Consider the following 26,461-nt stretch of genomic DNA (forward strand, 5'->3'; position numbering starts at 1 on the left):
TACAATTAATTATGTTATTTCAGTTTATTTGATTTTGTCATGAAATGGTAATTAGTGCTCAGTTACACCAGCAGTGCAGTCACAGTAACAAGAGCAATAGGTCTCCTTTCATTACAGTAGCAGTTGTACCAACAGACACACACTACAACAACAACCACAGATCCACAACTGCCATAAATAGCACAAAGCTACACTACAACTATAAAAATAACCTTAAACCCAAACTGCTGCCACAGCAAACCAAAGTAAATCACACTATAGTTACAATCACAGACTTACACAGTGACTATAACAACTACAAACCCATACTGACAACTCAACAATAATCACAAAGACACAAGGTGACTACAATAACCACAGGACCACACTGCCCCTACAACAATTAATTGAAGCCATCATTGCAACAATTGTCATGGTTCAATTGCCTGCAAGACCCCGATTCACAGTTAAGAGTCAGTAAATGTTAGTAATGATGACCCAATTTCACTGAGGTCTTACTGTGTTCTCCTTTGATAGGATTTTTGAGGTACAACATCATTGTCAGCATCGTCATTTAACGTCCGCTTTCCATGCTGGCATGGGTTGAACTGAGGACTGGTAAGCAAGAAGGCTGCACTAGGCTCAATCTGATCTGGCAAAGTTTCTACAGCTGGATGCACTTCCTAATGCCAACCACTCCAAGAGTGTAGTGGGTGCTTTTACATGCCACCAGCATGAGGGCCAGTCAGGCAGTTCTGGCGATAACCACGCTGGTTATTGCCCAAACTACATCTCGTCTAGACTGACCCCCTCTCAATAATCAGGCATCGGCCATGTCAGCGATTTTGATTTTGATTTCACTTGCCTCAATAAGTCTTTGCAAACAAAGTTTATTGTCCAATGAATGAGGAGTATTCATATGTGGGCTTGGCATAGGCCACAAGCTATGGTCTCACTTGGCTTGTCGGGTCTTCTCAAGCACAGCATATCTCCAAAGGTTTCGGTCAGTAGTCATTGCCTCAGTAAGGCCCAATGTTCGAAGGTTGTGCTTCACCACCTCATCCCAGGTCTTCCAGGGTCTACCTCTTCCACAGGTTCCCTCAACTGCTATGGTGTGACACTTTTTCACACATCTGTCCTCATTCATTTGCAATACATGACCATACCAGTGCAGTTGTCTCTCTCTTGCACACCACATCTGATGCTTCTTAAATCCAACTTTTCTCTCAGGGTACTTACACTGTCGTGTATGCACACTGACATTACACATCCAGTGGAGCATACTGGCTTCATTCCTTGCAAGCTTACGCGTGTCCTCAGCAGTCACGGCCCATGTTTCACTGCCATGTAGCATGGCTGTGCATACACATGCATCATACAGTCTGCCTTTTACTCTGAGTGAGAGGCCCTTTGTCACCAGCAGAGGTAGGAGCTCTCTGAACTTTGTCCAGGCTATTCTTATTCTAGCAGCTACACTTTCAGAGCATCCACCCCAGCTACTGTCTTGGTCCCCTAGGTAATGGAAGCTATCAACTACTTGTAGTTTTTCTCCCTGGAATGTGACAGAAGCTGTTCTCTGCACCACTAACATAATCCTTCTTTTGATTTCTTTTCTAGGTTGGCAGGTTGGGTTGGATAGAGCTGTAAATTCTTAGGAAATTTCTTTTTAAGGTATTGATAATGGCCACTTTAATATTGCTGTCCTCTAAGAGACAACTATACTGCTATTTAACACCAAGAAGACATCTCCTCCAGCTAGTTTATTCAGTGCACTTCTTGCACTCGATATTTATTGTAAGTGGGAGATAACTCCTGGCACCCAAGCTATGAGACCACAAAACCACATGGATCTCCTCAGACATGGGCACTTGTTTGCCAGCCATGACAGCAGTTTAACCTCACTTACAAAATATAGAAAACAGTGTCATTAGTTTCCAAATTACTAAATTTCTTTTTTGTTCTTTTCTAAACATCAACCATAACATCAGTTTGTGAACTAATTAGATTCATGCTAAAAAGACTGGGACTGTGGACAACTGACCTTGTCTGGCATATAGTCACGTAACCAATGACGATGCTTTAACTAACAACCTGTCACTCAATAAATCAGCAATTTAGCCAATTTGTTGTTAACTTCTGCAACTGATATACAGCAATGAATGCACCATTTCAGTCATTATCTTGTATGATGAAAATGTACTGAACACTACCATTTTCTGGTGCCTTGAATTGTCAGAGATGTATGTTTATAAAATGAATGTGTATATATAGTGTCTGTAATGTTAATGTGCACATTCATAGAGTGTGTATGAGTATGTGTATTTGTTTTGTGTACATAAGAGAGAAACAGACAACTTTACAAAGGAGGTCTAATCAGATGAAACAAGTACCAAGTTATCTTTCATACAAGTTAGGATAATTAAAATAACATTAGTCAATGACTAATACTTTCTCTCACCACATATTCTTCATAATTCTGACATTAAATATCTTCACTCCCAGACAATAGATACAACTATGTTAATCTTATTTGTTATTATGGCCAGGTTCCAACTTGGGCCATCATCTTTAGCCTTTCAATAGCTTAATACTGACAGGGGTCGCATATTCCTCCGCTAGAGTGCATTTCCTCACTAGTAGAAACAAGATCTTCGATGAGACAGAAATTGCATGGATCCAATAAATCAATTTGTTGAAGCTTCCATCCATTGCATTCCACCTGCCCCCAATTCAAGGCTGGGATTTTTTAGCATTGAGGCTTACTCCACTAGGTATGTTTGGTCAGGGATTGTTTATTTCTATATTCACAGCTAACCTTCACATCCGAAGGCCTTGCCCCTACCCACCACCTTAGGATCTGGTAGATGAAAGTTTTCTCTCCACACGAGGGGCTGCTAGAAGATGATTTGGCTCAGTCCTCTCCACCAACTGCCTTAGAGGCCCTCCCTCTAGATTTTCTGTAGGAGTTTAATCTCTTAGCCTTTCACATTCCCATGTGTATAAGCAGGAAAGAAACAAAAACTATGTTAAGTTATGTGTTTAATGTTCAGTTTCCTACAGTGCTACAGTTTACAAAGCTATCTACAATATATAACAGATCATCATAGATTAATACCCATGATAGACTTATGTTGGTATCTGTTGCTGGTGTTGTTAAGACTCAAGTTAGCCTTGATTCAGTAAACCTTCTGATCAAATTTTAGTGGTTGATGGGAGAAATAAAGGCTGAGATTGATTCATAGAGTGATGTAATCGCTGGATGCAGGAGATGGATATACAAGTCACTGAGGACATGATAAGAGGAAGAGAAGCTGAGCTGTTAAAGTGATGAGTTCAAAGACAAAGTAGGAGAGAACAGTCATAGAGGTAGAAATCAGAACTGAATTCATGCTGGTAGTTGGTGAGTAAGGGACAATGAGGGTTGACTCATCTCATAAATGACTCCACTGTGTAGAGCCATCAATGTGAAGCTGTGAAGATAGATGTAAAAGAGCAGTAGGGCGCCCAGGTACAATATATTAGGACTTTATACAGAATTAACTGATCTGGGATGAAGATGGAGAGGGAAAACATAAAATAAATTGAACAATAAAAAAAAAATGAAATGTGTAGTACAAACAAGATAGTGTAAGGTCAGTTCTGCTGCGACTCCATTGCCCTAAACAACAATGACATAACATGAAAGTATCTATGAAATTGCTCAGTATGCAAGAAATAACAGTCAATTTTCCCACAAATTACACCCTGCTGTCATTAAGCCAAGAAAGAACACACTGGATATTGTAGTTCTAAATGTACTAAATCTGAAAATAAGACAGAGTGGGGGTGATCATAGCTTGAATGCCCTTGACTATAGAGCTACTTGGTCAAAGCTAACATGAAGCAAACAATAACCTAATATTGAAATTATTCTGATTCCAACTAATGAGATCGAAGACTGGGTGAAACATTTTAAAACACATGTACATCATCATCATCATCGTTTAACGTCCGCTTTCCATGCTAGCATGGGTTGGACGATTTGACTGAGGACTGGTGAAACCGGATGGCAACACCAGGCTCCAGTCTGATTTGGCAGAGTTTCTACAGCTGGATGCCCTTCCTAACGCCAACCACTCAGAGAGTGTAGTGGGTGCTTTTACGTGTCACCCGCACGAAAACGGCCACGCTCGAAATGGTGTCTTTTATGTGCCACCCGCACAAGCCAGTCCAGGGGCACTGGCAACGATCTCGCTCGAAAATCCTACAGGAGCCAGTCAGGCGGTACTGGCAACGGGCACGCTCAAAATGGTGCATCTCATGTGCCACCCGCACAAGAACCAGTCCAGGGGCACTGGCAACGATCTTACTTGGCTTGCCGGGTCTTCTCACGCACAGCCCATTTCCAAAGGTCTCGGTCCGTAGTCATCGCCTCGGTGAGGCCCAATGTACGAAGGTCTTGCCTCACCACCTCAGCCCAGGTCTTCCTGGGCCTACCTCTTCCACGGGTTCCCTCAACTGTTAGGGTGTGGCACTTTTTCACGCAGCTATCCTCCTCCATTCTCACCACATGTCCATACCAGCGCAATCGTCTCTCTTGCACGCCACAACTGATGCTTCTAATGTTCAGCTTTTCTCTCAAGATACTTACACTCTGACGGGTATTCACATTGACATTACACATCCAACGGAGCATACTGGCTTCATTCCTTGCGAGCTTACGTATGTCCTCAGCAGTTACAGCCCATGTTTCACTGCCATGTAGCATGGTTGTTCGTACGCATGCGTCATACAGTCTGCCTTTTACTCTGAGTGAGAGTCCCTTTGTCGCCAGCAGGGGTAAGAGCTCTCTAAACTTTGCCCAGGCTATTCTTATTCTAGCAGCTACACTTTCAGCGCACCCACCCCCACTACTAACTTGGTCGCCCAGATAGCGGAAGCTATCGACTACCTCTAGTTTTTCACCCTGGAATGAGATAGAAGTTGTTTCCTGTTTGTTTGCAGTCTTTATTGCACCTGAACATCTGCCACAAACAAAAACTAACTTGCTAGTTAACCTGCCTTTGATGTTGCTGCACCTCTTATGTGTCCATAGCTTGCACCGGGTACATCTTATAGAGTTACTACCTACTCCTTTTCTACATACTGAGCAGGGCCATCTACCTGAAGGGGTTTGTGTTTTATCTACCTTCCTACTTATTAGGATTTTGGTTTTAGCTAGGTTGACTCTAAGGCCCTTCAATTCTAGACCTTGCTTCCACACCTGAAACTTCTCCTCTAGTTCTGATAGTGACTCCGCAATTAGGGCAAGGTCATCAGCATAGAGGAGCTCCCAGGGGCAACCTGTCTTGAACTCCTCTGTGATTGCCTGGAGGACTATGGTAAATAATAGGGGGCTGAGGACGGAACCTTGGTGGACCCCTACCTCTACCCGGAATTCATTGCTGTACTCATTTCCAACCCTCACCTTACTGGCCGCATCTCTGTACATGGCTCGCACAGCTCTCACTAGCCATTCTTCTATCCCAAGTTTCCTCATTGACCACCAGATAAGGGATCGGGGGACCCTGTCAAAGGCTTTCTCCATGTCAACGAAAGCCAGGTACAGAGGTTTATCCTTGGCTAGGTATTTCTCTTGCAACTGTCTCACTAGAAATAAGGCATCAGTAGTGCTTTTACCTGGCACGAACCCAAACTGCATCTCATCTAAATTGATTCGCTCCCTAATTAGTTGGGCTATGACCCTCTCTGTAACTTTCATAACCTGATCTAACAGCTTGATGCCTCTGTAATTATTTGTATCTAAAGCGTCCCCTTTACCTTTGTAGCAGTACATGATATGTATATCCCAGTATGGCCACAGCTTCAGGGCTAAAAAGAATAGAACAGATGCTATAAACAGCAGCCAAACCACCCTTAACTCTTAAGCATTCAGATTTCTCTGTCAAATCTAATGGTGAATTAATCATGCATTATCTTGTAGCTTTGAGATTCTGATGATGTGACTATTTTTTTAGAATGACAATGTAGAATAGGTGTGACATGCTGGATCTGACCAGTTTGAACATAAAACAGGCAGAATATTTTGGTTAGACATGGTCGGTTTAAGTACTAATGGGTTAAACCAAGCCCATTCATCTTAAAAAAAGTGCACAACTGAAAGAGTACCATATAAACTGACTGGAGAAAAAGAGACAAACTGGTCATAGCCGAGACACTTTCAGTTTGTTGGATTAGGTCAGAGCCGGAGTTAAATAACAGCATAAACAGACATACAACATGCCTTAGTCACACATGAAGATATTTTATTATAGTCTGTCAACATGCCACACCATAATGTATGCACACACACACTTTACTATACATTACATACAGACCTCAGACACCAACAACATCCATAACCAATTCCACAAGCATTGCCAAAGCAATAAGCTCTACCATCACAGTCATTAAAATTATTCCAATTTTAGCCAGCCAGAAACTTCACCAAAATAATATCCTTTTGTAATCTATCAGATTTTAATCAAATAAATTTATTAAAATAGATAATAACAAATGAACAAACTGAAACAAGGAAAAAAAATGAAAAACAAAACCTAATATATATTCAAAACAAAATAAGAGAAAGTATAGTGAAGGGCTTGCAATTTCGGGAAGCTGTAATTAACATTCTCAGCATACAAACAGCCATTTCGGAAATAACAGTCAATTCTCTATTGCAGACAAGTAGCAAGGAAATGAAAAGATTACAAGCAGGAACAACCAACACCAAGATTGGTGCTACAATACACAGTGCTGTGGTAATATAATAACCGGTTGATGGTGTACAACATCTATTTCTGGGTCGCAGCACAGGAAGTGACCAGTGATATAGTATATTGATTTCTTAAAAATAGGCACAAGAGTAAAAGCAAAATGGTCAAGTGGTTGATGATGGGAATTAGTATTGGGCTTGTACTAGTGTGCATGTCTTGAGTTCAAGTCCTGGTTGGAGTGTTTTAGAAAATGCAAACAACATATATGATTTCTACAGTGCTTTAAGTTCACTTAAAATATGGACCTGCAAATATATCTTAGTATTTTCTTTATTACAAACAGAATCATTCAAAAAAATGTGTGGAAAAATATTGTAGGAAGCTAGTGTATGTATGCTATGCTTTTTTAATTTATATTCTTCCTTGATTGAGAGCTCCAACTGAAAATATTAAAATTCTCATCACAACACACATTTTGTTTAGATTCTTGTTTGTTGCACATTTTCCATTTTCTTTTATTCCTAAAACAAAATGTTATAGGGTAAAAGATTAGGTGTACTTCAGGATTAAACTCAGGTGTAGAAGTCACTGAATGTGAATACCTTAGAGTGGCTAAGTACGACACAATTTCTTCTAAAGTAAATCTCTCTTCCATTGTCTATTCAAAACCATTTCTCTCTCTCACTCACTCCTTTATTTTCAACAGTATCAAGTACAAAAATATATACTGAAGAATCAAAGACACCATATCTAAATGAAGTCCACTTTTGCTGCCAACACCCTTAAGATATACAAACTGACAAGCTGGGTGTCACACTGACCTTCACACTACAGGATACCAATGAAGTATATCTCCTGTACATAAGTCTATCATGTCAAACCTCAATATATATGACAATTACTTTAGTACATTAAGCTTGCTTGAATATAGAACTAACAACAATTTTAATAATTATTGATGGACGAATGAGCTAATCCCATTTCTTAAGTCTATGGTGGGTATTGCACAAAGAGCAAGAAGGAGAAGGTAAGAGAATAAGAGAGAGGAGTGGAAGGAGAGATTATCTCTGTTGTTTCACATCCATTTTCACCTGCTTTTCTGGGTAGGATAATTTGCTGTTAGAGTGAGTGTCTTGCTGCTTACCAATCAATTTTTAGATGGAAATACAACTCCACCTTCTATATTTTTCTTGTTTTTTAGACAAACTGGAGTAGAGCAATATCCCTTATTGTCCAGGGGAAGAAGGAAGGCAAGATAGTGTGCTATAGTCAGAATTGAATTTATGAGAATATAGTCATTAGCTCTTCACCTAACCCTTTACAAAATGAGTCAATTATTCCTAACTCTAGTAACAGCCTAACCATCTGATCCAGTTTTCTTGTGGCATCACATGTAACCAATAGTGAGAAATATAATGATAGCCATGTATCGACAATAATTCCCAGTCTTTACCTCTAGACAAAAGAGGTACCACCAGGAGGTACATGTAAATGCAGTACACAAGGACTCTGTACAATTTGCAAGTGATTGCTGAACTCAAATCCATTCAATGAACAAAACACCTGCAGAAAGGGAAAGGGGTTGGTAAGAAAAAAAATGAACCTTAGCTGTGAAACAGAAGCTTATGAGAGGTGCTATTACATACTAAAACATACTTAGCCTCATATATCTACATCAGATCAACAAACAAATGCACAAACAAATTTAGCAACACAGGGCAGTCAGCACACAAGTAGCAAAATATATCAAGTATGTTTTCACTGTGTGTGCTGTGTGTGTATGCATGTATTGTGTTGTGCTGCATGAAAGAGAGAGTAAACATTTATATAAATACCAGCACCTTACACAAGCTTTGTATGTTGTACACATGCATATGTGTTCAAGATGTTAATATCTTAACATGTATGTAGCATATGAGTGTACATGGTTACAACTGAACTGCAAACATGCTTAACAAATTATGCCATCAATTGTTTAAAATGTCATCTTAACCAGAAAAATCAGACAAGCTTTGTGGTCTCTGTTCAAATTACATGCTAATTTTCCCCTTACTGAATCAACAGTAACCTTGCTGTGCTCAAACAGGTACAAGATGGGGTAATCTTAATCATCTCTCATGTTATTATTTTAAACAATTTTACATCAACTTGTCATTGGAGGTTAATTGGATAATTTTATTTTTATTTCTTATATAGAAACTAAGATATTCATATGATTCTCATAATTGGAGTATTTTTATAGCTGGATGTCTGACTTTTTCTTAGTATTGAGTAATCAAATGTGATCTGTGAGTGATGATATAGTTTGATAATACTGTTGCAGAGCTAAAGCCAACAATAGCCAGAACAAGATTTCAATTCATAAACAAGGAGCTTGAAGTTTAGTACTACAACATCATAGTAACTGAACCCAAATTAAAATAAACTTCCAAGATAGCCCTTTCCACCACTTCACCCCATAGGGAGCCATTACACACTAGCTGTAGGAAAACTTGTACTAACAATCTATTTGGCTATCAATATAGTTGCTTAACCCTTTAGTGTTCAGATTAATTTGTCAAATGTAATGCTTATCTGTTCACATTAATTTTGATTTATTCAGATTCAAGTGGGGTGTCCACAATATTTGCTTTTAACTTTGTTAATTTTCTACATACAGATTTGAAATTTTTTAAATGGGTGCTAGTGGTTTATAGTTACGTAATTTTAGCTGGTCTTTCTGACTAAATTTGACTTTCATGGGCAGGTAAATTTAATTAACAAGTGTAAAAACAACAACATTATGAATAAACACTAAAATTCATATTCTTAATACATCTTACCTGTTTGATTTGTTACTAAAATTATCCCAGATGTCAACCACAAACAATGTTACATTTTTCAAGATGAGATGCATTAATTTGAATTAATTAAAATATAGGTGTAATCGGTACAAGATTTTATTCTTTCTCTATATTTCATTCAAACATTTTCATTGAAAATAAAGTACAAAACTCTTTTACTAGTAAATATACCATTGGCTATGTACTCTTATACAATTTAATGAATTCATTTACATAATAGAATGCATCTAAAAAAAAAAAAAGCTCATTAACAGGTGAAACAAAAGTGAATACAGGTGTGTAACATACTGAAAATTAATATGTATTTCTCACTTTCACACATTATTTATAATAAAATGAAAAGAAATATATGATAAAATAATATAGTTATGACATGTTTCTGTCATGAAACTGCCCAAAGCACCCTTTACACAAGGGTACTTTGCAAAAGGAACACATATATGAAGTCTCAATCTGATACCCTTTTGCAGTTTTTCTTTTTTGCAGCTAACACAGTCAGCAGACTTTTTTTTCTTCCATTTAACCTTCTTGATTTTATGAAAGTCAATATTTTCTGTTGACATCCACCTCAGTTAATTTTGTTTTTCTCCCAGTTCTGTGTTTTCTAGAAGAAAAGCCCTCATATAACTGAGATGCGATGTCAACCCGAAATTTCAAATGATCATAGTCCTTTGGTGGCAGAGGTACCTTGTGGCTTTTTACATATACAGCATATGAATTGACTATAGTTAAATTAACTAAAAACCACAAAATGTACCACCACCATTTCTTCCCAGGTTAACCAACCGGGTAATATGCCCGATATTGGTCAGATTTATCAACCCCAACATATATTTGTTACAACAAATATTCACTAGGGGTTTTCCCTCAGCACCAACACCAGGTTGCTCATTAGTAGACAGAAATAAAATCTGTCTTTTTGTCCTTGAAAGCAGTAGCTAATAAATTTTCCTTTTGCATTTGTAAAATGTTCCCTCTTTTTTTTTAATTCTGTTTTCATTTCACAGAGTAAACCTTTATGGTTGCCCATTTAAGTACTTACATGGGCAAGATTTTCTGCCGAAGCCACTGAAGGAAAAAAAAAAAACAGTCAAAATAGAGGTGTTGGTGCTGATGGTGAAATGGTTCAGTAAGAGACCATACTACATCATGTCCCAATCCATATGGTCTGTTTCCATGATATTTTTTACCTGTGTAAACATCGAAGTTTACACAATATCCAGTATCTGATTCACAAATTTCCCAAATCTTGATCCCCCCATTTAGTGGGCTTGGCAGGCATGTACTGCCGAAAATGTACTCTGCCCTTATAGCCTATCGTGGCTTCATCTACACTGAGATTTTCCCCCAGGTAGATACACAGTTTTATAACTATTAAGGAGTAAATCAATTACAGGATGTACTTTGTACAGGGGATTGTAGTTTGGGCTGTTTTTGCTAGGAGCATTAGCAGAATCAATTAAATGTAAATACTGAGATATTTTCAAATACCTCATCTTCAACATTATACTTGAGATATACGGATCACCATACCTTATATGAGGACTCCAGTAATTCCACAGTCAAGGAGGCTGTTTAACACCAAACAATATTGGTTGTGAAAAACACTCATTTCCGCAGAATAAGTTGGCTGCCATAGTGGATTGTTTCTTCCGCAAATAGAAATTATACATTGCGCATATTTGTTAGTTTCCTCTGTAACATCTCCAAAAAAACTTTCCAGTAAAAATGAAAATAGATTGTCCAATGGTTAAGCATCAGGAGGTAAATTGTGTGGTGGACCAGTATTTTCTGTGAAATCAAGAATAATGATTGATGTTTTAATCTTTGACCAGGTTGCCATTTTATCACTTTCATTCTCAAAATCTTCCTCGTCTGATGAATATTCACCAATATCGATATCAGATTCGTTCGAAGACAAAATAGTGTTGTTTTCATCTATATTTTCTATATCGTCAAGAGTAAAACCTTCAAAGTTGGAATCGCTACTTGCTGTCGCCATTTAATTAAAAACTAAGGTACAGACTTCTCTTCAAACGTTGAAAAACCATGTGGTCTAAACAATTTCACAGTATTTATACTTGAATAAAGGCAGGAAAGGCTTCATTTCGCATTATCTCAAAGCTACAAGAATTCAATAACGTGATTTGTTTATTTTTTTTAGCAATTTCATAGAGCAGTCGGATACGGCCAGCTTGAACACTTTCTGTTCATTACTCTCAAAGTGTGTGTGTGTGTGTGTGTGTGTGTGTGTGTGTGTGTGTGCATATATATATATATATATATATATATATATATATATATTACACATTCAGAATTTTAATATCAGATTTTCCCCATGTTGGCATTGGCTATTCAGGACTGTTGTACATCATATTCCCAATTACCTCAAGCTTTAATCATCTCATGGAGCCTAATAGTCTAAAAACTGATCCTGCTAGGTTTTGTTCAGCTATGACTACCTTCTACTTATAGTACACAACATTTTTTTCCCCCACCAAGCACTCACTTTCATATCACATGTCTAACTTATCAGTCAGTTCTCTTGATGTCGTTAATGCCAGCCATTCACTTAGCTCACATGTTGTCAACCTGTTACATAGTTAATGTCACAGATCTTGCTTCATTTCTTTCCAGCCTCTGGTAACCTTTTCCCCATATTCAGTTCTCACGAAAATGACATTACCCACAGCGCATCTTTAGAATAAATTGAATCCTAAGCATGGATTAAATGCTTAAATGTTCTCACCCCGTCCTCTCTCTCAATATGTGTCATCATCATCATCATCATCGTTTAACGTCCGCTTTCCATGCTAGCATGGGTTGGACGATTTGACTGAGGACTGGTGAAACCGGATGGCAACACCAGGCTCCAGTCTGATTTGGCAGAGTTTCTACAGCTGGATGCCCTTCCTATGCAAACAATTTTCAGATTGATTACATGACAAATTTTCTAGTTTTGCAATGTCTGAGACCCGACTTAGAGCCCTTAAACAACTAATGGGCATCAGGAACCAACATAGAGTCTCCACATGGTCACTCAACCATCTAGAAATATTAACCAAATCTCCCTCAAATCACATCTTACCATCTGCAAAGAAAAAAAAGTAAAAAATATGTAAAAATCACTGATGATCTTAAACAGATTGACAGAAGAACTAATATGTAACAGGTGCACAGTAGTTAGCAGTTGGAACGCCAATAAAGTTTTATCGTTCTAATGCTCAGAAGAACAGTTACAAGTAGTTGACAAGTTTCTGACATCCATGTGACCTAACCAACAGTTGAAGTGATTATTGTGAAAGTAAAGTAGCTAGAGTTAGAATGGTATGGAAAAAGTTTAGGAAATCACTACCTCTGTTGGAAACAAAAGATTTCTCAATCTCAGTGAAAAGTAGATTGTGTATAGTTGTTATGAAGTGCAATATTAAATAGTAGTTAGGAATGGGCATCAAATGCAGATGTATGAACCATCTGTTGAATGTATAATGTCAGTATGCATGGACAGAGCAAAGGAGAGATGAGAGAGATAAATAAATAGGTATTAGAGGAATCAGTTGTAGTATACAAGAGAGAAGACTATATAAATAAAACATATGAAGGGTGCCAGCTGGATAAGAGACAAAAGTAGAAAGAGATTGCAAAAAAAAAGGAAGATATGCAAAAGTATGATTCTAATTGATCTACAGCAAATTGTGAGATACAGTGATAGAACAGACATGTCCAACTTATCCCAGAGCAGGGAAATTAATACACGGTGTTGATGATAGATTCTACACCAAATGGCTGGATGTGATTAAGGAAGATCTCCAGAGGCTCAACATCACCTTGGAGAATGCAGATGGGTTAGCATGTGACTGCCAGCAATGGTGAACGCTGATGGACCTGGTCAGCTCTATGCATGATGATGTCTCTATGACCATTGACCTGAAATTACCCCAGCTCTATCAAGCAAAAGCAGGAGCAGAGCAGAGTAGAGGAAAGAGAGAAGTGATAATACATTATCACTAAGCACCCACTACACTCTCGGAGTGGTTGGCATTAGGAAGGGCATCCAGCTGTAGAAACTCCGCCAAATCAGATTGGAGCCTGGTGTAGCCATCTGGTTCACCAGTCCTCAGTCAAATCGTCCAACCCATGCTAACACGGAAAGCAGACATTAAACGATGATGATGATCATCATCATCACCTTAGCGTTAACCACATTAGTGTGTATGCTCACATATATCTTAATTCCTCTCATTGCCTCTTCTACAGTAGCCACAACTGCATCTCTTAACTAAGTTGTTTTATACACCCACTCCTGACTGATTACTCTGTTGGCTCTTACTTGCTGGCTTGAGCCTTCTTCCCGAAAGTAGCAACAACAGCCTAGAATTCTCCCACTACCCATGTTTCTCCTACTGACATCAGCCTACAAATGTTCAAACTTATCAATTGTAATCTCACTAGTCTATGATAGTCTAGGATTGGGTAACAAATCCATTAACAAGGCTTTGGGTCAGCCTAAAATGTCCTGTTGACAGATCACTGTAGGACTTTAACCCTTTAGCATTCAAACCAGCCATATCTGGCTAAAACATTCTGCCTCTTTTATATTCAAACTGGCCAGATCCAACATTTCACACCCACTCTACAATGTCATAGTAAAAATAAACAATCATATCATTGAAATCTCAAAGCTACGAGATAAAGATAATGTGAATAAATGAGCATTAGATTTGACAGAGTAATCTGAATAGTAAAGGGTTCAACTGAATCCTGTGGTGGGCCCTGGATCAGAAGTTCCAGGGTCTTGAGGAATGTGGAGTCATCTCTTAACCACTATTATTTCCATGTCTATTCTGACCGAAAGTAGTAACACATGCCAGGGTTATAGCCATGGATTAATTAGCATAATATTCTAATTGCCTGCCTCTACATGTGAAGCCTGGATCTGATGGACTCTGGAGAAGAAACCATCATGGTTCAATGGAGGGGAAGGAGGCTGCAGTAACGCACTGTGGTGTGCGGAGACCAAGACGAGGGAAGTACAGCATCTTGGCCATCCATTACATTCGTCTCCATCCCCAGTCATCTTGACCTGACCTTACCACTGGATTGAATGACGATCATGGAGGAGATAGTGAGGTTGGCAGTTTGCAACTCTTCTTCAATTTATTTAAATAATCAGTCATTCTTAAGAACAATTAAATGGTTCTTGTTGCTCTGACAGACAGACAAACATATCAATGTTGCTACTTATATATCAAAACTGATAGCAATAATGATATGAACATCCTAGTCAAGCAGATTGCATGAATTGATGCAGTAAAGTTACCATTTCAGATGAGGTGGAAGTAAAATCTCAAAGCCTAAAACTTAAGTATATGACTGGAATTAGACAAATTCCATCAACTGTTTCACTGTTCTGACACTGCAGATCTTACACATTTACTATCTGTGTTTTACTGACATAAACATCATATGCTCTACAAACATCTCATAAAAACAGCTTTCAGAATGGAGAGAGAAACCTTTTACTGCAAACTAAAATAGCAGTTTCTAAGTGTTTTCCCATTACATCAGTTTCATAAATGTTTTCCATTAAATCTAATTATTGTTGTGGTAGTTGCCATAATTAGAAGAAACTTGTTTAACTAATTTATCTCTTAATTGAGTATCACATACAGTGTCTTGTTAGAACTATGAGAATTATAAATTAATGGCTCAAACTGATAATGTAAATGATATTAGATTTAATAAGCACTAATTTGAAACAGAAAAAGAGAGCTTCAGACCCAAATTGGTATTAATAATGTTTAATGCTATTTCTGGGAATTGAATATACAGATTGAATACTCGGTGGAAATCTATTTTCCTAAGAAGATTGGTTGATAGATTAATGAAGAACTACCATCTACAACATATGAATAGTTAAGACTTTAGAATGAGGGTCTGACATGTTCGCATGAAACTAAGAGTACAGAACTACTATATTAACTGCTGCATTTGCATGCATGCTCAAGAAGGCTTTGTGACGTCACCCATGTTGTTAATGTCATTATTCTTCACACAGTTACCAAAGTCATAAGGTTATTTACTGTTCACTGACACAAATAGAATTCATTTAAAATCAACAAATTATTAAAAAAAAAAACATGTATAGACTTATATGCTTAGACATTATACATTCCAATTAGTGTTGCCTTTATTCCATTGCTACTCAGTTCTCAATAATTGTGTAATAGGACATTCTGGGCAGCAACAAAATGAAGCCACAACTTTAAAGGAATGAACAAACTACTGTAGGTATTGAGTACTTTCTTGGGGAAATATATATATATATATAGGGAGATGCACTTGCATAGCAAGTGACCTGATCTGAGATTGTGTGCTGGAACGAAAACAATTGCAGCGTGGAAGGTGTTTATAAGCCATTTAAAATAACACACAAAATCCGTTAACGGATTTTGTGTGTTATTTTAAATGGCTTATAAACACCTTCCACGCTGCAATTATATATATATATATATATACACACGATTGGATGCAGGGGTGTGTGGCTAAGAAGCTTGCTTCTTAAACATGTGGTTTTAGGTTCAGTCCCCTGGGCCAATATCTTCTGTTATAGCCCTGGGCTGAGCAAAGCCCTTGTGAGTGAAATTTGTAGATGAAAACTGAAAGAAGCCCATTATACATATATATTATTTCCCCATGGTTAGACATTTCATGGAAGACTGGAAACAGACAAACTTGTTTGTACGATGTTTGATTTACAAATATCACGGGATATCTAGGCAAAGACACACACACACACACACACACACACACACACACACACACACACACACACACGCATATACATATATACAGAGTGCATAAGGTATTTGAGGATATACCTTTTTGGGGTCATTGCTGCATGTTTTCCTAACTCTGTATAATCTGTGTTACAGAAAATAATAATGGCAGAAGTTTCTTCAGAAATAACGTCATTTACCTGTTGTTTCTAGCATGTCAGGTTTTCTGGTGGTGGTCTGGAATTTTTTACGTCTGCTATTTCAGTACAATTCTACGCATGTGTGAAACATTGGGAGGTTTTAGTATTTTGAAAGCAAGTAGATAATGGGTGGGCGAAGTGGGGGAAGGGGCATTGAATGTTTCTGTAAGAAAAATTAAACTTGAAAATATATATATTTCCCTGATTTATAATCTGTATTTTTCTACGTAGATAAAAAAAAAAAGAAATTTGAAAAAGTTACAAATTAAGAAATAGCAGTGGGGCAAATTAAAATTTTGAAAATGTGATTTCTGAGCAAATTCGTATTAACTCCCTTTTATATGATGAAACAATACATAGTTTATGATCCTTCTTAAGAAGGGAAAGCACTTTCATGCATACCTATGCAAAATGTACCCTCCTTCACTTCACTTTTAAACAAACAACTTCCATTATGCCAGTAGTCTAATCCACTATATATCAGCTGTGCCTATTCTGCCCATAAGAAAGGAACAAATAATACAATGTGGCTATAGGTCATAACACCTGGGCAACGCCGGGTGCATAGCTAGTCTGCTACTAAATTTCTAGCTTTTAAATACAAAGCCTTTGTGTTGCAAGACATTTTTTTTTTCTTGTTTCAATAATTAGACTGCAGCCCTGCTGGGACACCTTGAAGAATTTTAGTCGAACTTATCGACCCTTGTACTTTTTTTTTTTTGTAAAGCCTGGTACTTATTCTATCAGTCTTTTTTGTTGAACCACTAAGTTTCAGGGGACATAAACACACCAACAACGGCTTACTTGTGGTAGGGGACAAACACATACGCAAAAACACATACTCTCTCTCTCTCACACACACAACAGTCTTCTTTCAGTTTCCATCTACCAAATCCGCATACAAGGCTTTGGTCAACCCAATGTTAGAGTAGAAGACACTTGCTCAAGGTGTCACGCAGTGGGACTGAACTCTGAACCATGTGGTTGGGAAGCAAACTTTTTACCATATAACCATGCCTGTACCATGTAAACAACAAGAAAGTGAGAAATATTTTTAATGTGATATCAGCTGATAACTTTATAAAGCTGTCCTGACGGAGATGGATGAGAACCATCTATAGAGGAGATGGAAGCCTACAACTCTGCTGACAGTACAACAGAGTGGGCAATCAAGGCTAGACAGTCTTAGAAGTCAGGCAGGCTAGAAGGATAACACAAAGCAAAAATCTTCACTGCTTGGGAGTACCTGTAAAGAAGCAACAGCTTAAGGAAGGCAGCCCCAATAGTGCATTAGCTTAAAAGTGAATTTGTAGTCCACCAACTCCACTCACTTCAAAGACAACAAGGGAAGCAATGAATTGGTAGTGGTTGTTGTAATTAATGACCCCAGCCCTCAGCTGTGGCGAAGGAATATTCATTCATTCATATATATATGTCATGCTTACTTTAGTGTTAAACTTTGGTTCAAAATTTTTTCACTCCATAGTTTTAGCTTTGCACCATGTATAAGTTGCACCTTAGCTTTTCCAGTTAAAATTAAGCGTAAAATACAGTGACTTATGAGTAAATACAATATATAACATACATTTTGAAGCCACACACCACATGCAATAGATGGTTCAACATTCTTATGTAATTCTGTGATGTTGGGGAAACTATCCCCGTTTTTATTTTTATTGTCTAAACATAAAAGCAGGTGCCTAGCTGCCGAAGTGTACTGGGTGCTGTTTATAGCATACAGTACACTAAGAGCTTTCCCAAGCCCTTGCACTGTCACTATTTGTCAATTCAAAGAGCGACACCACAGGCCTTGAGGAAGCTCTTTATCTTGTTGATAGCAAGGAAACCGTTCTAGCAGTGGTGCCATGAAAAATGCACTTAATACACTCTGTAAAGTGATTAGTGTTAGGAAAGGTACCCAACTGCAGAAAGCATGCCAAAAAAAGAGACATTCAAGCTGGACATGATCCTTTGATCCACTGAATTGTGAAACCATCCTACCCATGACAACACAGAAAGCAGGCATAAAATGATAATAATGATAATCAACATACATATGCATATATATATGTGTGTGTATAAAGCAATACAAACTATTGGTTAGTTATTCTGATTTCTGTTAATCACTGTGAAGTGATTAAGAAAATTAGCTTGCTTATTCAATGTTCACTTTACATGTTATTACAATATAAAAATTATACTGTGATAACAAAGACATCTATTATTTTTCATACACAATTTTAAAATACTTATATCCATTTACCTCTAGTTTAAAAACTATTTTAGCCTGTATATTCTGCTGATTATTATAAATGAATCTATAGTCTGAGGTACAAGAAGAATGTTCCAGTCAATTAAATCCAACATTTTTGTTTTTGTTTTTGCATTCTAATACATAATGAAGCTTTTTTTTTCCTCCTAATGATAATAAACCATCAACTGAGAATAACTTTCATACATATATATGTTAACCGTTTAATATTCACACATATTCAGCCTTTAAACCACTGGGTTACTGCCCTTACATCAATACCTTATAAAGGCATATTTTAAATTTCCTTCCTTTGTTAATTTTATTCCCGATATCCTAATTAGCCCAAAGACTAACCAACAGTCATTTTTATTTTATTTAGTTTTTTCAAAATATGGTATAACAATTCCACCATTTATTCACTTATATTTTCCTGCTAGAAAAAAAAAAATTATATATATATAGGCACAGGAGTGGCTTTATGGTAAGTAGCTTGCTTCAACCACATAGTTCTGGGTTCAGTCCCACTGCGTGACACCTTGGGCAAGTGTCTTCTACTATAGCCTTGGGCTGACCAAAGTCTTGTGAGTGGATTTGGTAGACAGAAACTGAAAGAAGCCCGTCGTATATGTGTGTGTGTGTGTGTGTGTGTGTCTGTCTGTGTCTGTCCCCCCAACATCGCTCGACAACCGATGGTGGTGTGTTTACGTCCCCGTAACTTAGCGGTTTGGCAAAACGACCGATAGAATAAGTACTAGGCTTCCAAAGAATAAGTCCTGGGGTCGATTTGCTTGACTAAAGGTGGTGCTCCAGTATGGCCACAGTCAAATGACTGAAACAAGTAAAATATATATATATCATCATCATCATCGTTTAACGTCCGCTTTCAAATGCTAGCATGGGTTGGACGATTTGACTGAGGACTGGTGCAACCGGATGGCTACACCAGGCTCCAATCTAATTTGGCAGAGTTTCTACAGCTGGATGCCCTTCCTAACGCCAACCACTCAGAGAGTGTAGTGGGTGCTTTTACGTGTCACCCGCACGAAAACGGCCACGCTTGAAACGGTGTCTTTTATGTGCCACCCGCACAAGAGCCAGTCCAGGGGCACTGGCAACGATCTCGCTCGAAAACCCTACAAGGCCAGTCAGGCGGTACTGGCAACGGTCACGCTCAGGATGGTACATCTTATGTGCCACCCGCACAAGAGCCAGTCCAGGGGCACTGGCAACGATCTCACTTGGCTTGCCGGGTCTTCTCACGCACAGCACATTTCCAAAGGTCTCGGTCAGTAGTCATCGCCTCGGTGAGGCCCAATGTTCGAAGGTCTTGCCTCACCACCTCAGCCCAGGTCTTCCTGGGCCTACCTCCTCCACGGGTTCCATCAACTGTTAGGGAGTGGCACTTTTTCACGCAGCTATCCTCATTTATTCTCACCACATGTCCAAACCAGCGCAATCGTCTCTCTTGCACACCACTACTGACGCTTCTTATGTTCAGCTTTTCTCTCAAGATACTTACTCTGACGGGTATGCACATTTACATTACACATCCAGCGGAGCATACTGGCTTCATTCCTTGCAAGCTTACGCATGTCCTCAGCAGTTACAGCCCATGTTTCACTGCCATGCAGCATGGCTGTTCGTACACATGCGTCATACAGTCTGCCTTTTACCCTGAGTGAGAGTCCCTTTGTCGCCAGCAGAGGTAAGAGCTCTCTAAACTTGGCCCAGGCTATTCTTATTCTAGCAGTTACACTTTCAGCGCACCCACCCCCACTACAAACTTGGTCACCCAGATAGCGGAAGCTATCAACTACCTATATATATATATATATATTCCAGGGTGAAAAACTAGAGGTAGTCGATAGCTTCCGCTATCTGGGCGACCAAGTTAGTAGTGGGGGTGGGTGCGCTGAAAGTGTAGCTGCTAGAATAAGAATAGCCTGGGCAAAGTTTAGAGAGCTCTTACCCCTGCTGGCGACAAAGGGACTCTCACTCAGAGTAAAAGGCAGACTGTATGACGCATGCGTACGAACAACCATGCTACATGGCAGTGAAACATGGGCTGTAACTGCTGAGGACATACGTAAGCTCGCAAGGAATGAAGCCAGTATGCTCCGTTGGATGTGTAATGTCAATGTGAATACCCGTCAGAGTGTAAGTATCTTGAGAGAAAAGCTGAACATTAGAAGCATCAGTTGTGGCGTGCAAGAGAGACGATTGCGCTGGTATGGACATGTGGTGAGAATGGAGGAGGATAGCTGCGTGAAAAAGTGCCACACCCTAACAGTTGAGGGAACCCGTGGAAGAGGTAGGCCCAGGAAGACCTGGGCTGAGGTGGTGAGGCAAGACCTTCGTACATTGGGCCTCACCGAGGCGATGACTACGGACCGAGACCTTTGGAAATGGGCTGTGCGTGAGAAGACCCGGCAAGCCAAGTAAGATCGTTGCCAGTGCCCCTGGACTGGTTCTTGTGCGGGTGGCACATGAGATGCACCATTTTGAGCGTGGCCGTTGCCAGTACCGCCTGACTGGCTCCTGTAGGATTTTCGAGCGAGATCGTTGCCAGTGCCCCTGGACTGGCTTGTGCGGGTGGCACATAAAAGACACCATTTCGAGCGTGGCCGTTTTCGTGCGGGTGACACGTAAAAGCACCCACTACACTCTCTGAGTGGTTGGCGTTAGGAAGGGCATCCAGCTGTAGAAACTCTGCCAAATCAGACTGGAGCCTGGTGTTGCCATCCGGTTTCACCAGTCCTCAGTCAAATCGTCCAACCCATGCTAGCATGGAAAGCGGACGTTAAACGATGATGATGATGATGATGATGATATATATATATATATATATATATATATATATATATATATATACTCCCAGTACTTTATTTTCTCATGCTAGGCCTCACTGAGGAAATGACAAGGGATCAGGTGATGTGGCAATTTGCTGCTATACTTGATAAGTTGTGTCAAGCTAAGTAAAACTGCTATCTTCCATACATACAGGCTTTTCCTTTCATGTGCTGGTGCCACTTACAAAGCACCTGTGCCGGTGCTGCATTAATGCACTCGTGCCAGTGCTGTGTGAATGCACCCATGCCAGTGGCATGTAAAAGGCACCCAGCACACACTTAAGTAGTTGGCGTTAGGAAGAGCAGCCAAACAGAGAAACGATGCCACAACAGACAGTTGAAGTCTGAACAGCTCCCTGCTAGCCAGCTCCATGTCAAACCATCCAACCCATGCCAGCAGGGAGAGTAGTCGTTAAACAATGATGATGATATCCCCCTTTCACAAACATATAATGGTTATTTTATTCTTGCTTGTTACAAGATGAAAGTTTAGTCAGTACTGAAGTTGTAATAGATTTCTTATAATCTACATCAGCATTTTTTGCTAAAATGAACATGCATGCAAGTGTGTGTGTGTGTGTGTGTGTGTGTGTGTGTGTGTGTGTGTGTGTGTGTGTGTGTGTGTGTGTGTGTGTGTGTGTGTGTGTGTGTGTGTGTGTGTGTGTGTGTGTGTGCGTACATATGCTCAACAGTGTGAAATCATGTGCACTGAAGTATGTAAAGCTGTCTTGTAACAGTTCAGTTAAAGTGGGTTTACACACACACACACACACACACACACACACACACACACACACACACACACACACAAAAGAAGTGTTGGAAATGCTGACTCCCAATTTAGCTATCTGTTATGGAAGTTTAGGGGAAACATTTATGCACCTACCACCAGTTCTACATAATTTCTGTTGTTAGAAATGAGGGGTAGAAGCAAGTGTGTGACAACTTGCCCTCATCACAAGTGTGTGATGAGGGTAGGCCTTTGGTAATGGTGGCAGTAAGAATGACACACATATTTATATATATATAATTATCATCATCGTTTAACCTCTTCCTTCTATGCAGGCATGAGTTAGACAATTTGACAGGAGCCGGCCAGGTAGAAGACTACCCCCAGGATACTGTGTTTTGGCAGGGTTTTTACAGCTGGATGCCCTTCCCAATACCAACCATTCTGCAAAAGTGGAGAGATTTTTAATACTAGAAGGTACATAACAAATGATAGAGATGGAAAATGGAATGTACAAGAAACTTTATTGCACACAAAGATCATTTCGACACATCACGCATCAATCCCTCATGGGTGAAATACTGTACAGCTGGCTGTGGTGCATCTCTCAGTGCAGATGCATCTCTTCAGGTGATGTTATAAGAGTTTATTTAACAAGACATTCCTTATAATATCACCTGAAGAGATGCATCTGCACCGAGGGATGCACCACAACCAGTTGTACAGTACCCCACCCATGATGGATCGATGCAGGATGCATCGAAATGATCATTGTGAGCAATAAAGTTACTCATATATTCCATTTTCTGTCTCAATTATTTGTTATATACTCAATGTACACCGAGAAATTCCCAATGTAGATCCAGTGATAACTGTATTAAGACTGTGAATGACATCAGGTAGCCATAGACAGTGAATGTGCTTCATCAGCTTATTACTAGGAACAAACTCAACACTTAAATATTTGCTTAAATAAATATTATATAAATATATCTATGCTATGTGGCCAAGATTGTATTACAAATATCTCACATTTCCTGTGCAGAACTACAAAATATTTTAGCCACAAACATCTGCTGACCTTACACTAGATACAATGAGGCTCTACATGAGAGCACAACTGACAGTTGAGATTGTGCAGTTCTCATTGTACATACATATTTGAGAGAGTATCCAAACTTGAGAAAGGAAAGCCTTCATTCACCAACACCTCGTAATCATGTACCATGTTCTCTCTGTTTTATACTTTCTAGTATTTAAAATCTCTCTGTTTTTGAGTTGGCTGACCAGAACTCCATCTGTTGCTAAACCCACTCACTGCACCTCTTTGCAATAGCCACAATGTCTCACAACTTTAAGTCTATATCAAATACTTTTATCTACTTATAAAAATTCTCTCCATATCACCATCATCATTATTCAATATCTGTTTTCCATGCTAGTGTGGGTTAGAGGTTAAACAGTAGCTGGCAAGCCAGAGGACTGTGCCAAGCACCATTGTCAACTTTGGCATGGTTTCTACAGCTTGATGCTCTTCCTAATGCCAATCACTTTACAAAGTGTACTGGGTGCTTTTTACATGGCACAGGCACTAGTGAGGCCACCAAAATAACTCGCAAGACAAAACCACTTCAACAGAGAGAGTAACATTGAGAGATGTTCCAGTCAAAACTGATTTTATAACATACAAACATACATACATACATACATACATATTACATATTTTGTAACCAGTTACATCATTCAAACCACCACTAAAGATTTTGTATTCGTGACATAAATCACCCTCGTGAAGGTATTTCTCCTCCTGGTATACACCCATACAAGGCGTACAACATGCAATTTTTATTGGATTCAATTGCTTTAAGTAAGGGACATGTATAATCTCCTTTTATTTAAATAGACTGGACAATCTAAGAATTACTTTGGCTGCAGACAAAAAGTGCTGTTGACAAGGTGTGAACTTCTCAACTAGTTGTTTGGTACCTTAATCATTCAGGGTAAAGGGTAAAGACCCCCTTCGGTCATGAATGACCATGGGATTGCACCTAGAAAGTTACCCTCCGAGGCACAAATCCAGGCAAAGTTGTTTATGGAAGACCAGCAGTCACCCATGCATACCAGTCTTCCTTCCCTAAACCACCAATATTATCCAAGGGAAAGGCAAAGGCTGATACAGCTTGGCATCAGTGACATAGCTCATTTCTACAGAAGAGTGAACCGGAGCAATGTGAAATAAAGTTTCTTGCTCAAGAACACAACACGGCCTGATCCAGGAATCAAAATCACTACCTCATGATTGTGAGCCCAATGCTCTAGCCACTGAGCCATGTGCCTTCACAAATATAGCTTTCTCATGCCAGGAATCAAATCCGAGATGCCTGGGTGAAAGTCAGGAATCCTATCCATTATGTCAAATTATTCAATCAACCAACTACAATATTATGGCAGCCAGCACTAGTTTCAAATCTTCTCAAGGGTAATAGAAAAATAAACATACTTCCTTTGCTCTGAGATCAAGAGACTACAACCCTTTAATGGATACCTCCGGCTGAAGAGTAACTTGATTTCCTTAGCTTGCAAAAGATTGCTAACTTAAGCCTCGACTGATTACTTAACACTGACTAACAAGAATATTGTTACTTGAGAAATAGGGTATGTAATTAATAACACCAGAGTCACCTACCACCTGTAATACTGCAGCTTCTGCTGCTAACAAAAAATTCAGGAATTATTGGATATTCTATAATCTCTGAGCAGATTAAATTGATTGGTAATTGGTTTGAAACTGAGAACATGGTATTGTATTTCAACTGATGAGCTCAACAACAACTGGCATACACAACATTCCACAATGTGTAATCTGATATTACCATATTAATAGCTCAGTCTTGCTGTTGCACACAAACCTTGATTCATCACAAACACAAAAACCTTATTATTACATGGATCTCTCCAGTGTGCAACATCATGCCCACCCTCATATGTTTCCTCTATAGATAAAATACAGAAATAGAGGAGACAGGTTAGTTAATTAGTTAGATGTGTGTGTAAGCACACACACACACACCAGTATCATAGAGGAAACATCGACAGTACTATTAAAATCAAATTTCAGAATGCCAGAGCCCCACAAATGAGATGAAACAAAATCAAAAGAAGAGGCATTTTTGTTGTGTTACAAACCCTTTCAACCCAATATGGGAAAACAAACAATATGGTGGTTATACACTTACATACACACACACACACACACACATTATTAATGTTTGTTCTTATGTCATTTTTAGAAAAAAACAGTCGGACATTAATTGAAGGATAACTCCATACATTTATGAAGAATATGTCACATTTACTATATTTTTACAAGGGAAAGGTTGACTGATTTTGAAGTTCAGCTCAGTTGTCTTCATCAATTTGACTAAAGTAAATGAACTGAAACTTTAGTCACTGCCAAAATTTCCCTAGTAAAAATAAACTACACACACACACACACACACACACACACATATACATACATGTATATATACACATACATGTATACTCACACACATTATATATGTATAATATTATACCGACACATTTGCAGGTACAAAGACAAGAAAAAGTATGGCATATTTATTCACTGCAACACGACACTCCATTTCTTTTTTTTTTTTTAATGCATTCATTCAAACATATGTGAAAAAGTTATAAACTCAGCATAGCCACAAGCCTCCAACACATATATCACATGTACAGAGACATACATACTATGGTGACAGCTAGTGCATCATATGCTAAATATTTACTTCAAAAGCACAGAGGTGAAAAAATTCTAGTTTTGATTATTAACCATAATAAAATTTAATTAGAGTTAAATAGAATGGATGGAAGTAATTAACAGTTACTATTGCTACTTTTGTTGACTGTTCTCATCAAGAATGTGGCACAGATAAATCCAAAGTCCCAATCTTCAGCAGTTATCTTCTTTTACTTGTTTTAGTCATTGGACTGTGGCTATACTGGGGAACCACCTTGAAGTATTTTGTCTGGTACTTATTCTATTGGTATCTTTTGCCAAGCTGCTAAGTTACAGGGGCTTAAACACACA

At 38.8% G+C, this 26,461-nt stretch overlaps 1 protein-coding gene across 21 annotated transcripts in view; it reads right to left on the minus strand.

Moving 5' to 3' along the window:
- Positions 1-26,461, minus strand: part of LOC106882371 (stearoyl-CoA desaturase 5) — a 135,715-nt gene that overhangs the window by 30,752 nt on the left and 78,502 nt on the right. For 2 of the 21 annotated variants that reach the window (XM_089355515.1, XM_014933030.3), the window contains one exon: positions 11,090-11,347. The exons of the other annotated variants lie outside the window; for them this stretch is intronic. The gene's annotated coding sequence lies outside the window, so the exon portion shown is untranslated. The remainder of the gene's footprint in view (positions 1-11,089; positions 11,348-26,461) is intronic. 21 annotated transcript variants of the gene reach the window in all.

The sequence above is a fragment of the Octopus bimaculoides genome, chromosome 7 (assembly GCF_046866305.1).
Source record: "Octopus bimaculoides isolate indiv1 chromosome 7, ASM4686630v1, whole genome shotgun sequence".
NCBI lineage: Eukaryota > Metazoa > Mollusca > Cephalopoda > Octopoda > Octopodidae > Octopus > Octopus bimaculoides.